Here is a 12,911-nt window from a genome sequence, read left to right on the forward strand (position 1 = left end):
TTGTCTCCAAACCGTCCCACCTGAGCTGTCCCTCTGATATGTTCATTCCTAATCTTGTCCATTCTTGTCACTCCCAAAGAGAATCTCAACATCTTCAGCTCTGCCACCTCCAGCTCTGCCTCCTGTCTTTTTGTTAGTGCCACTGTCTCTAAACCATACAACATAGCTGGTCTCACTACTGTTTTGTAAACTTTCCCCTTCACTCTTGCTGATATTCTTCAGTCACAAATCACTCCTGCCACCTTTCTCCACCCACTCCACCCTGCCTGCACTCTCTTCTTCACCTCTCTACCACACTCTCCATTACTTTGAACAGTTGACCCCAAATATTTAAACTCATCTACTTTCACCACTTCTACTCCTTGTAACTGCACTATTCCACTGGGCTCCCTCTCATTCACACACATGTACTCAGTCTTGCTTCTACTGACTTTCATTCCCCTTCTCTCCAAAGCATATCTCCACTTCTCCAGACTAGACTCAACTTGCTCTCTACTCTCACTACAGATCACAATGTCATCTGCAAACATCATAGTCCATGGGGACTCCTGTCTGATCTCATCTGTTAAACTGTCCATCACCACTGCAAACAAGAAAGGACTCAGAGCTGATCCTTGGTGTAATCCCACCTCCACCTTGAATGAGTCTGTCATTCCGACTGCGCATCTCACTGCTGTCACACTATTCTTGTACATGTCCTGCACTACCCTAACATACTTCTCTGCCACTCCAGACTTCCTCATACAATGCCACAACTCTTCTCTTGGCACCCTAGCATAAGCTTTTTCAAAGTCCACAAACACACATTGTAACTCTTTCTGTCCTTCTCTGTACTTTTCCAACAGTATTGTCAGAGCAAACATTGCATCTGTAGTGCTCTTTCTCGGCATGAAACCATATTGCTGCTCACAGATCTTCACCTGTTTTCTAAGCCTAGCTTCTACTACTCTTTCCCATAACTTCATGCTGTGGCTGATCAGCTTTATGCCTCTGTAGTTACTGCAGCTCTGCACATCACCCTTGTTCTTGAAAATAGGAACCAGCACACTTCGTCTCCACTCCTCAGGCATCCTCTCACTTTCCAAGATTTTATTAAACAATCTGGTTAGAAACTCTACTGCCATCTCTCCTAGACATTTCCATGCAAAACTCAAAATTCAGTAAGAAAAAAAAAAACAATTCATAATTGTCAGAAGTCTATGATTTTTATTTTGGGTTGGCAGAATTTCTCTTGACAAGCACAACTTACAGTTAAGTGAATTATTTATTGACTTCTTTTTGGAGCAAAAATTTCAATTACGGTTATTTTTATACCATAGATTTTTATTATTTATTGGTGTATTTATCACGAGTAAAGTCACATTATACAGATTATTAAATCATTTTCAAGAGACAAAAGCAAAACTGGTTTAAAGTCACAACATACATCCAATGACTGATCTGGAGATGCCTGTTTTTAAACATCATCATGCAAAGACTTTTATTTCACATTTTGACATTTTGCAGAGGGGATACATAAGTCCTTGAAGAGCAGTTAGTCCAGTTGGAATAGTGCCGCTGTCATCAGACGTGGATACTGCATCAGGTGATACCTTTCAGCTTATCCTCTCTCCTCATGTTGTTTCCTTGCATCCTCGCCTCATTCATAAATTCTTAATTGAAAGCAGCGAACACAAAGAGGTGAAGAAATCATAGCAACAGTGGAAGCAGTGGAGAACTTTGGAATCCACCTTCTGTCCATCACTTGCTTTTTTCCATTGTGTCTTAGTCCCTCCCACCAAACCATGAAGAAAAACAGATGTGCAAAGGGAGGAGTGATTTTATCCAAATGAGACAGTCTTTTTCTTACAAACCTCACCTGAAGACACGTTAGTTTTGAGTGATGATGGCTCATAGCAGAAAGCTGTCAGTTTGACTGACAGGTGATTGACAGCTTGTCTAATGCAGCCTGGGCACAGTTCCGATAATCTGATAATTACCCTATGTAACAAATTTTTATTTTTGTTTTGTTCCTGGGTACACAGTGTGTTTTCCTAACCTGTTATGCCTTAAATAAATAGAAAATAGCTGTTATTCCACAGAAACTTTGCTTCTGTGATCAGGACATTGATATTTTGAAATTTGTCTGTTTTCAAGAATATTCTCGATTCGCCTTCACTACTACTGAGTAGTCTTCTAGAATATTCTTTAACTGCTAGAACTGTCCAGAATTTTCTAGAGGTTTCCAGAATTATCTAGAAATTTCAAGAAACTTTTAGAACTTTCTAGAATGTTAAAAAAAAATTAAATCAAAGTTTGTGCTGAATGTAGTCATTTTTCCATAGACTTTAGACATAAGCAGTTAAAATATAACACTTAGAAGCCAAGAACAAAAATTGTCTTACATAGTGTTATCGAAGATAATGTTTTCATTATCGGATTATCTATTTAGATAACTTTAAAAACCATTATTGGACTAATTATCTTCCGATAAATTTTCATCTGATAATTTTTAGACCATTAACGTAGTAAACAGCTACAAACATTTTTAAAATTTAAAATCAGTTGAGCAGCTACCTGTTAAAAGTTTCATAGCAGATGTGTAGTTCTACTCTGCAAACAGAAGAGAGCTGCTTCTAGAAGAAACTGCTCTATTCTCTGCAGGAGGAAACTGGTCACAGAAGGAAAATCTTTTAATCCCATACTGATACACTGGCAATATCACCCAAGTCATCCAGAGGCATACATTTTTAACTTATGGTTGAAATTTTAACCAAACTAATTGTTATATGGCTGGGGGGGCCTGGCTGCCGGTTTGTTTGTCTTTTGGTTTCCTCCCAGGTGGCGTGCATTTGGGACTGAGTGGCTGTGTTGCTGAGGCTGTCAGGACCTCACCCTGATCACCTGCGACTCGTCAGGACTCACAGCTGTGGTGCATCTGGATGGATTGGAACATGTTGGCATTTAAGACTGGAGTGCACAGTGTGTATTTGCCAGAGACTCGACCTTGTGACCAGACGGGTGAGATCGTCGTCTCGGGAGCCATCTCATCAGCAGCGGATGCTGAGAACGTCCAGGTTTGATGCACAGTCTGTGAAAGAGGAGGGGGTGAGGTCTCACGCTCGTCAGCACACTTCCTGAGGTACGTTAGATTTTGTGACTAACAGTTATACAGTCAGTAAATGTGGTGTCCCTCACACCTTATTGTATTGAGCTGTTTGTTAGTCATGTATCAGCTTCCACTGCAGTGGAGTTTTGTGAACTGGATGTTCCATGCCTGCAGGTTAGGAAGCTGATCAGTAATCAAGCCAGGAAGTGTTTGCTGTTTGTACACCTTTAAGTGTTCTGTGTGTAGAGTGTGGACTCACATAATGGTTCCTTCTTTCACAGACTCGGTTGTTGCGGCCACCTGGGGGGTGTCGGCGGGGTCCTTGGGTCCGAAACAGCTTCTGGCTCTGGACCGTTAGCGCTGCTGGGAGCGCACCACGCCAGGCCGCACCTTTTTGTTATTATATTTTCACTGTTATGTATTAAATTCAGTTAGCCTTTGTACCGTGCTCTGCTTATTTCATACTGGGTCCTTCAAACGCTGGTCGGTTCTCCGAGCTGCGTCCGACACATAACACTAATTTTGGACAAGTTATTTAAAATTACTGTCACGTCTGCAGTTTTATAAAGTGAAAATATCAGATATATGTTTTAGTGTTAAAGTAATGTGCTAATTTTTAAGGTTTTAGTGAGCACACGCTGTGTCCAGCAGTGCATTATGGGTAGGATAGGGTAATCTCAGTACGTTCATGACAGGACAAATGCATTTCAGACACTCTGATCAGGCTCCATGGACAACAGCATTAAACTCTAGTGCCTAAAACTCTTGTGAATATATTCTCTGGGTTTATAGACATGTTATTGTGTTTGCGTTTGTTAAATTCCAAGCATCTTAAATGTAGCAGACACGGATTATCTGGAATTTTTGTTTGGCAAGTTTTCACAGTCTCTACTGCCATCTACTGGCCAGTAGTGTTCATGGCAGTATTTAAACTGAAGCTGGGCAGACACTGTATGATATTTTTAATCGATGTACTCAGTTTCAGTTCAAACTGTACCACAGAACCACACGGTGTAAAAGTTCACGGGCACCCGATTTATGTTCTCACACACATTGTGGGTTCAAAAACCACACGTTGGACTCGTGTTTCCAGAAGCAAAACGTAAGCTTTTTTTCAAACTTAATTTACAAAAACTCTTGATTGGAGACATCAAAGTTTAAAAAACAAAACAAAACAACAACAAAAAAAACATTACAAGACAGACCCAGTGCAAGCGGTTGGATGCTTGCAGCTCTTCAGCAGCGGGATACCCTCACGACGGCCGACCAGAATATCAAACAGGTTTGATTTTCATTCGACCATACGATCGCCGATCAGGAGGTGGTCGTGAGATGTTAAACACAGCTCGTTACTCCATGTATACTACATGATGTAGGACGCGCAATTAACCTGAAACTCGGTGTAATCCAAAAAATTCTCGCATGAATGAAAAATCATCTGAAAAAGGGGCAAAACTCGCACAGTGTAAACCCAGCTTACTGAACGTCTGGCACCAGTAGATCATGACAGTGTTCTATTATTTATTTTTGACACAGGTTACATCAGAGGGTTATCTAATTACAACTTGGCTTTTTTTTTTAATGCCTTTTTTTTACAAATAAAAAAATGGAATGTTTTACAAAAGCACATTTATCTGTAAACACCAACACATGACACACCTCACATTAACGTGTTGGTTTACATAATATATGAGTCAAACCAATCAGTGTTAGCCGAGGCACATTTTACCCAGAATCCTTTGTGATCTGTCTGTTTTTACAAAACTTCAGAATTAGTGCATTATTCAACATTAAAAGATATATGTTATATTTTAACTTTGTACAAATGACAGAATTGACAGTTATTCTATCGTGTTCATTTTATTTATACACCAAACCATAACTCAGCATTGCTTTATTTTCCAAGACCTCCTCCGCCTCACGGCATCATTATGATTGAGGAGAGAGTTGAGCTTCATAGCTCTTCTCAGCTTGCATCTGTACTGGAAGCCATGTAGTAAACAGGAGCTTCCAGCAGTGGGCAGAATGCTCAAAGACAGAAGTGCTGACTCATTGTTTGGGTCTATCGTCTGGAGGTGGGCGATACCAAGAATTTTGTATTGATCCGATACCAAGTAAATACAGGACCAGGATCGCCGATACCGATATTTTTTCATATATACAAAGCTTCATAAATACAAAGGATCCAAAAGACCTAGGATGGAATTTCGCCAAACATTGTACGTGACAACAAAATACCTTATCACAATCAACAATTTTGTTTAAAAAATATCACTCAACACAACTTAAAACAAAATCTCAGGTAGAGGGCTGACTCGAGGAGAGCGCTGAGTGGGCGGGCCAGGCTGATCCTACCTGCATGACTGTTGGCTGGCACTGCTAAACCACGTGATGGCGCGACAACAAAAGACCAGAGGGGGGAGGGTGCGCTGCTCCGTGTTGTGTGACACAGCGCAGCGCTGCTCTTACAGACAGAAAGTAGACTTTGATGAATCTGTGTGCACAGCAGTCAGTGTGCAGGAGAGAAAAAAAGCTTGAGTATCGATCTTTTTACACGAGGATCATTCAATATCAATACCAGCATTGGTATCGATATTAGGATCGATCCGCCCACCTCTACTGTCATCCCTTTTAATGCTTCCAAAAGTGATCGTGGTGTTACAACTCAAAATCAGCTTGTTAGTAGTTGCAAGTGTACCAGAGACAATACTGGAATTTATCAGTTATCGGTTATCTGTAACTTCCGATACATTTTTGGGTGGTTTATCGGTTTATGTTTATCAAAGATAACTTTTAAGTTATCTGATTATCTGTTATCGAAGTTAATTTTTTGGTTATCTGTGCCCACCACTGATTTTAAAGTCATGCACCTTCTCTCACATCTGGCACAAAACAGCGCAGTCCAAGTGTCACTGCTGTCTTACAACTCATACAGTTGTCATGTTCAGGCCTAGGGTCTATACTACTTTAATAACAAACAAAAAATGTCAAATAAAAAATCCACTGTAGACCATCAGACGTTTGGTCTTAAGTTGATTGCAGAGTTTTTTGTTTTTGATTATTTTTATTTCCTGTGATATATATTGAGGGCCCCTTCACACATAGTATGAATAAGTACAACTCAAGGCGACTCAAGGTGACACAGCTCATATGAGCGAACCACGAAAACATTGCGCTGACGGGCAGGTGTGCATGATCCCAGTGTGATGGTGTCTTTCGAGCAGGAACACAGTGCGAGCAGCTGCACCACATCATACCGCTGATGTGGAGAATAATAAAATAAAACCAGCTGTATAATTCGTGAATATCACTGGGTTGATGTAAATAATACATAAAAGGGGACGTAATACAGAACGCTGTGGTTAAATAAGCCTGATAAAAAAAAAAGTGTCACGGGATCCAAACCCATAAGCTCTGATTACCAGGTGGAAACGTTACCACTGTGCTACCATTGCTGGCCTGTAATCAGTGTGGAAAAATGCCTGAAATCAAAAATCAACAAAGAGAAGGTGCGCTGTGTGCAGCCACTGCAGTCCGGCGCACAGGCAAATAATGTTCTAATATTTTATAGAGACACGCACCTCACAGAGGAATGTTGTCCGTTCATGTTCTTCCAAACATGGAAGCACCCCCTGTCCGTTCAGTGCCCAGACCAACGTGTCACTCTCTGTGTTATGTGGTCATTCATTATTGTTACTTGTTATGTAATTATTGTCATAATTATTTCTATACCTGTCCTGGCGGTGGTGTCTGTGTGTGTAATGTGTGCACTGAGCCGTCACCCACCTGTCAGTGTGTTGTGATCAGCTGACAGGCTCCTCCCTGTGCTGTGTGCAATCAGACCTCACTGTCCGGCTCCCATGTGATCAGATCTGTAAGTACATATATGCATTTATGTGTTGGGGGGGTGGGGGGGCGACAGACACGCACAAATGCGAGACACATGAACCACATGTGCGTTGCTTTTGCAACTCCACACTCGTGGGGCACTTAGACAAATTTCACATCCAGCTTGACAGTGATTGTCTGCTGAATCTTTTCATGATGATAGTATGAATGGCCACACATTTTCTAAGTGCCAAGCGAGTGGTGTTAGATGTTCATGTGTGTCACCTTGCGCCTTGGGGCAACTGTTGTTGTGATTTGGCGCTATATAAATAAAATTGATTTGATTTGATTTGTCACCTGTAATTTGGCCAACACCTGCCGCAAGAGGGTTCAATGGGCTCGCACAGCGCACACTGTCTTTCAGCTGCTGGTGTGCGCAAATAGTTATAGCAACAAGAGTACAAGGTGTTGGAAGCAGCAACGATTTTACACGTTTTGCATACGATTCCTGCTTCATGCACAATTCTACAAAAACCGCACTATGTGTGAAGGGTCCCTGAACAATGTTCAGATTCACCTTATCATGCCAGGTTAATGATGTGCGTGCTCTCTGCTTGTACACACAAAGACGCACATCAGCGCTCATCCAGTTCCTCATCAAACCAAAACGCTGCACTATGTATAACTTCATCATATGACATCTGTGTGACTTCAGTCACAAATATGTTTTTGATCAATTTTATTTTACTGAAACAAATCTCTGAACACTGAATTTTAAATATTTTTACTGAACTATTTTACCTTCCTCCCAATTATTTGTTTGGTGTTATTGTTGTTTGTGAGTAGAATTTTTTGGGGGAGGGAGGAAATGAATTTATTGCATTTTGGAATAAAGCTGTAACATAACAAAATGTGGAAAAAGTGAAGCGGTGTGAATACTTTCCAGCTGCACCGTATGTAGGCACTGACAAAGTTTATTTTTCCCCCCCCCAAAAAAAAAAAAAAACAGCTCAATCTTCAATAAGCTTCTGGTCTGTTCCAAGATGCATCACTGGCAGTAAAATGGCAAACATCTGCACCAGAAATGATGTCAGTGTGACCAATCACCAGTAGGCCTTGAGCACTTCCTCAGATGCATCACTGACATAAAAATGATGGACAACCCTGAATCCATAATGTGTTTATATCATCACATAGACAGACAGACACAAAGACAGACAGGAGGACAGATATGATGACAACAGTGCGCTTTAGCTGTTAGCTGAGAGGGAACTATTGAAGTCCTTATGCTGCCTAAGAACACTGCAGATATGTTACACCTAACAATTAAAGAGATTTGAATTTGGTTTACATTTAGAAATTGGTGACAACCGTATTTAACGGCTTTTGTTTATCCTGCTTTGAGCAAAATTCTCATTTTGTCATCTCGTTTATTCTCTTTTAGACTTAGATTTGGACTTTTTTAACTTTAACAAACATCGAATCAGAAACCTACAGCTGATCACAACCAGCATAACAATCACCAATCCACATGCTAGAAGGAATACCACCACATCTACACAGTGATAGGTATACCACGGCAACTTGTAGGACTCCGTGTGCAGATGTGCTGCACCCTTGTGCCTCATGACGTACTCTATCCAAAAAACGGCGCTGTCTATTGGTTTTAGTGGTGTGTCACGATGAATCTGGGATAGTTTCTGCATATTCTGTCGGTAGGGCTTTTCAAGGTCTAAAATATTTTTAAGAGTCCTTTTTAAAGACTCAACATCCAAGTTTGTCACATCAACTACTTCAGCCACTTTCCTTGTTGTCATGCGCACCATGTTATCATGTTGGTCAAAGATGAGAGGAACTCCCAGGACTGGTACACCATGGTAGATGGCCTCGTAAAGTCCATTCGTACCCCCGTGTGTAACAAAAACCCTGGTTTGAGGGTGGCCTAGAAGATCGTTTTGAGGGAGCCAATCAACCAGAATGGTATTGTTTCCTAAAGTGGCAGGTATACTTCCAGTGTGTCGCCAAATGACCTTCTGTGGGAGGCTGGCAAATGCTGAGACAAATATTTCTGATATCTCAGGGCTGAGGTCACCGAGCAGGGTCCCGAGAGTCATGACAATCACTCCATGTTCTCCAGAACTCTGCACAAACTCCTCTAAGTCTGATGGAAGAGGCTTTGGGGGTTTTGCCTGAAACCCACCAATGTAGACAATGTTAGGCATGGTGGGATGAGGAAAATCAAAAGTGAAATCAGCACGATATAGGCAGATGTCAGCAGCCTGGATGAGAGACAACACACTGACATCAGGTCCAAAGTATTGATCACAGATGACCTGATATGGTGGATTGCAGACAAAATAGTGCATATAAAGTACTATATAAAGCCACCATGCCGCCCCACTGATAGAATTGCTTTCCATTAAAAAAAAATTCAATTAACAATGAAAACAAGGAACTTTTTCTTGAATAAAATAATAATAATAATAATAAAGAACATATTTTTAATTAAAATGCTTAATATTCAGTTGTGTCAGTACTAATAAAAAAAATAGCCTTGGACATCATAAAAGCATAATTTAAAAAGGAAATACAGAAAAACACACCTGAGTTTATAACTTCAAATTCTTTTTCAAAAATATGAGTATGTCTACATTGTGTGGTGAGAGGGTAATAATAAGAATGAGAATAAAAATAATAATAATAGTAAGAAGAATTTTAGTTATGTTGCGCTTTCAGGTCCTCTTGAGCAGGCACACCACTCAGCAAAAGTCTTTTTTTTTCTGGAGCTCCACCCATGCTTGGCTCAGTAGCTCAGAACGATATACAGGGAAACAGTGCACACAGACTGTCCTCATTTACTGATTCTTATATACGAGGTCTGTGGCTACGAGCCGACGCGGCGCGCCCGCCACAGGAAAAACACCTCCGTTGGAAGCCTTAAGGACAAGTTGGAACATGCCCTGCTGTTAAACAATTTCTCAGATACTCACTCAACTGAAAGCCACCAAAAGCCGCCTGGATTTTATAAATGGTTATCAACACGGAGGACGCGAATCCGTCCGCACATCTTTCATTAAAAAAATCAAAATCAAAATCTCCTTTAACAGTGGAATGTCCGCATAAACTCCTCAATCCGACTTCTTCTGAAACTTCTCTGTACTCTGATGATGACCTGGGTGAACAGAGCCTTAAATTAGAAAGTTTTCAGCTGGAAACAGCCAGACTGACGCCACCTCTGACCGCGCCGCGCCGATCTGCTTTGTGAGCTGTCCTTAAAGCGAAAGAAACTCCACAACCTCTCATCAGCCGTTAAAATTTTCACCGAAAACCAGCAGAATTTCTCGAAAGTGTCCACTCGGATATCCCTCACAGGTCCTGAAAAAATTTTGATAAAGCAACGCGCGCGGTCTCCAGCAGCGTCTCAGACAAAGGATTTCAGCCGAGAGGGCTGAACCAGTGCTCACTCAAAGCCTGCCCACAGGCGGATGACGTCACCGACACGCGTGAAAAAACTCACGCATGCGCACGAGGGTTCAATCATGTCTGGTGTAATCGCATGTGATTCAAATCCATATAGTTTTTTTTTTTTTTATAAAACTGCCGGTTAGTTTTCTAATAAAGCTTGTAATCTTACTGGCTCCCCACAGACAGAGGGAAGCCCTCCATACATCTGAAACTTGTGCATGCGTAATGGAAGTGAAACTTAACTCTTCTTGTTGAAATTTGAACCAGGTTACAGGCACTTCTAAACAGATAACAAAAGCAAATACTTGATAACATAAAATAAAAGAAGGAATTAACACAGATATTATCTAACAACCTCCCCTCTTGACATGACTCTGTCATGTCAACAAAGAAGATCATTTTGCCATAATTCAATTCTCATGTATGATCCAATATTCCAATCAAATCAATATTATGCCAAACATGTAGGCACAGCAGCCATCAATTGACCCCATCCTGATGCTCCCTTATGGGGTTATAAGGTGGGATCTTACCCGTCATAAGCTATCCAGCCTTCCAGACTCGTCTGACAACATACTGACAAGGCAGCAGCACCAAGGTGTGAGAGGGAACTACCAATCAAGGTGTCACGTCCAAACTGTCACTGATCTTTAAATTCATAGGATCACTGAATGTGAATTGAATTACCTCCCCAACAGTTTCCCTAAAGATTAATCTGTTGGATAAATCTGGACAATGTTGCACTCAACCAACAATAAATGACAATCGTTTACATTGCCATAACAAATGATATGAGGAAAAGATCAAATATAAAGGTTACGAAGGCAAGAATAACAGTGAAAATAAGGAGCTCATCAAGTGTCAGGGGGGAATCTCTTAATATTCATCATGAAATTGTCTGAACAACCACAACAAAGCAAACACAACTATAAAATTATACAGGTTATCTGTGCTGATGGAGTGGTCATCGATCGCTCTTAACATCTTTTCTCAGTTGCAACGTTATGATATTGAGAGATTAATGCAAATGTGTGACGTCAGAGTCTCTCCATGTACAGGCAAATCAAATTATAGACACACTAGCTACTCCCCCTTTTGAGACAAAACAAAGCCCCATAATCCTGCACCCCAAATGGTGTATGAACGGTTACTTCATTGTAATACCTAAATCAACAACAAGAATGATGTAAGCAGTACTTCATTACCAGATTAAGAGCAGCAAGGATTCATCATTGCCCAGTGTATCATGGAAAGAATCTGCACAGTGTATCAGTGAATCAAAATTAAGAAAATTGATAAAAGAAAAAATAAAAACACAGAATTCATCTCCAAAAAAGAATTGTGGCCTATATGTGTTGACACTTAGCAGCGCAAAATTTTAATGAGGCTATAAAAACACATTGGTCTTCATCTTCATCTTCTCTTTTCTCTTTCTCTTTTTGCTCTGTATGCATCACTCCGCATTTAATCATTAGTGATCGATCTCTGCCCCCCTCCACAGCATGTCTTTTTCCTGGTTCTTTCCCTCAGCCCCAACCAGTCTCAGCAGAAGACTGCCCCTCCCTGAGCCTGGTTCTGCTGGAGGTTTCTTCCTGTTAAGAGGGAGTTTTTCCTTCCCACTGTTGCCAAGTGCTTGCTCACAGGGGGTCGTTTTGACCGTTGGGGTTTTTCATGATTGTTGTATGGCCTTGCCTTACAATATAAAGCGCCTTGGGGCAACTGTTTGTTGTGATTTGGCGCTATATAAAAAAAAAGTTGATTGATTGATTGATCTTCATCTTCTTCCAGGTCGTCTTCCAGATCTGTTGCCCCGGGGGGAGGGGGCTGGGTTAAAGGTATGGTTTTGTTAAGAGTGCTGTAACATTTGATAGGGGGGCAGTACCCCTGATTTGGTGTCTAAGGCAGTGGGGATGTATTTGAAAGATAAATGTCTTATACACAGGACCAGTACAGGTACTGCTAAAATCAAGTCAATTTGAATTAAATAAAAATTTAGGTACAAGCTCAGCCACTTGCCAAAATGTTCTATCTTTGGCACAAATTGCACAAGTTAATAAATTAGCTCTGCTTTGTGCACTCCTGATCACCTCGGATGTCAGAAGTGAAGCAGAGTAGGTCTTCATTAGTACTTACCTGGAAGTCCACTTGGGAAGACCAGAAGCTGCATGTGTTTCTCCGTGCAGAACTGGAGTTGCTTCAGGAAGGACAGCCGGCATCAGACTTGTGCCATATCCCAATGCAGATTTGTAGCAGATACGCTGTGACTACCCCGAAGAACTGAGGTCAGTCGATAGACGTCACTATTGCAGTTTGTGAGCATTTACCATTTAATTGAGGCGGTTTCAACAAATCATTAAATAAAGATACTATACAGCTGCTCTGGTTCCTTGCAGTAGAAACAGTTGTTGCATCTCTGTGCAGTTCTGAAAGGTGCATCAAGAGTATTGCTAGTAATTGTTTACAGGCCTCCAAAGTACAACAAGTTTTATGAATATCAAGTCAAGTCTGGGAACATGCATTTATTCTGTGA

The 12,911-nt window shown here is 41.0% G+C and overlaps 1 long non-coding RNA gene across 1 annotated transcript; it reads right to left on the reverse strand.

Annotated features, from left to right (window-relative positions):
• Nucleotides 1–2,545: 2,545 nt before the first annotated feature.
• On the reverse strand, nucleotides 2,546–11,533 carry LOC117513058. Its single transcript, XR_004561446.1, has 3 exons — nucleotides 11,438–11,533; nucleotides 10,381–10,387; nucleotides 2,546–2,556 (listed from the first exon to the last, which is right to left on the reverse strand). It is a non-coding gene; the product is annotated as an uncharacterized LOC117513058 (long non-coding RNA).
• Between the last annotated feature and the right edge of the window lie 1,378 nt (nucleotides 11,534–12,911).

This window comes from Thalassophryne amazonica, chromosome 6, assembly GCF_902500255.1.
Source record: "Thalassophryne amazonica chromosome 6, fThaAma1.1, whole genome shotgun sequence".
NCBI lineage: Eukaryota > Metazoa > Chordata > Actinopteri > Batrachoidiformes > Batrachoididae > Thalassophryne > Thalassophryne amazonica.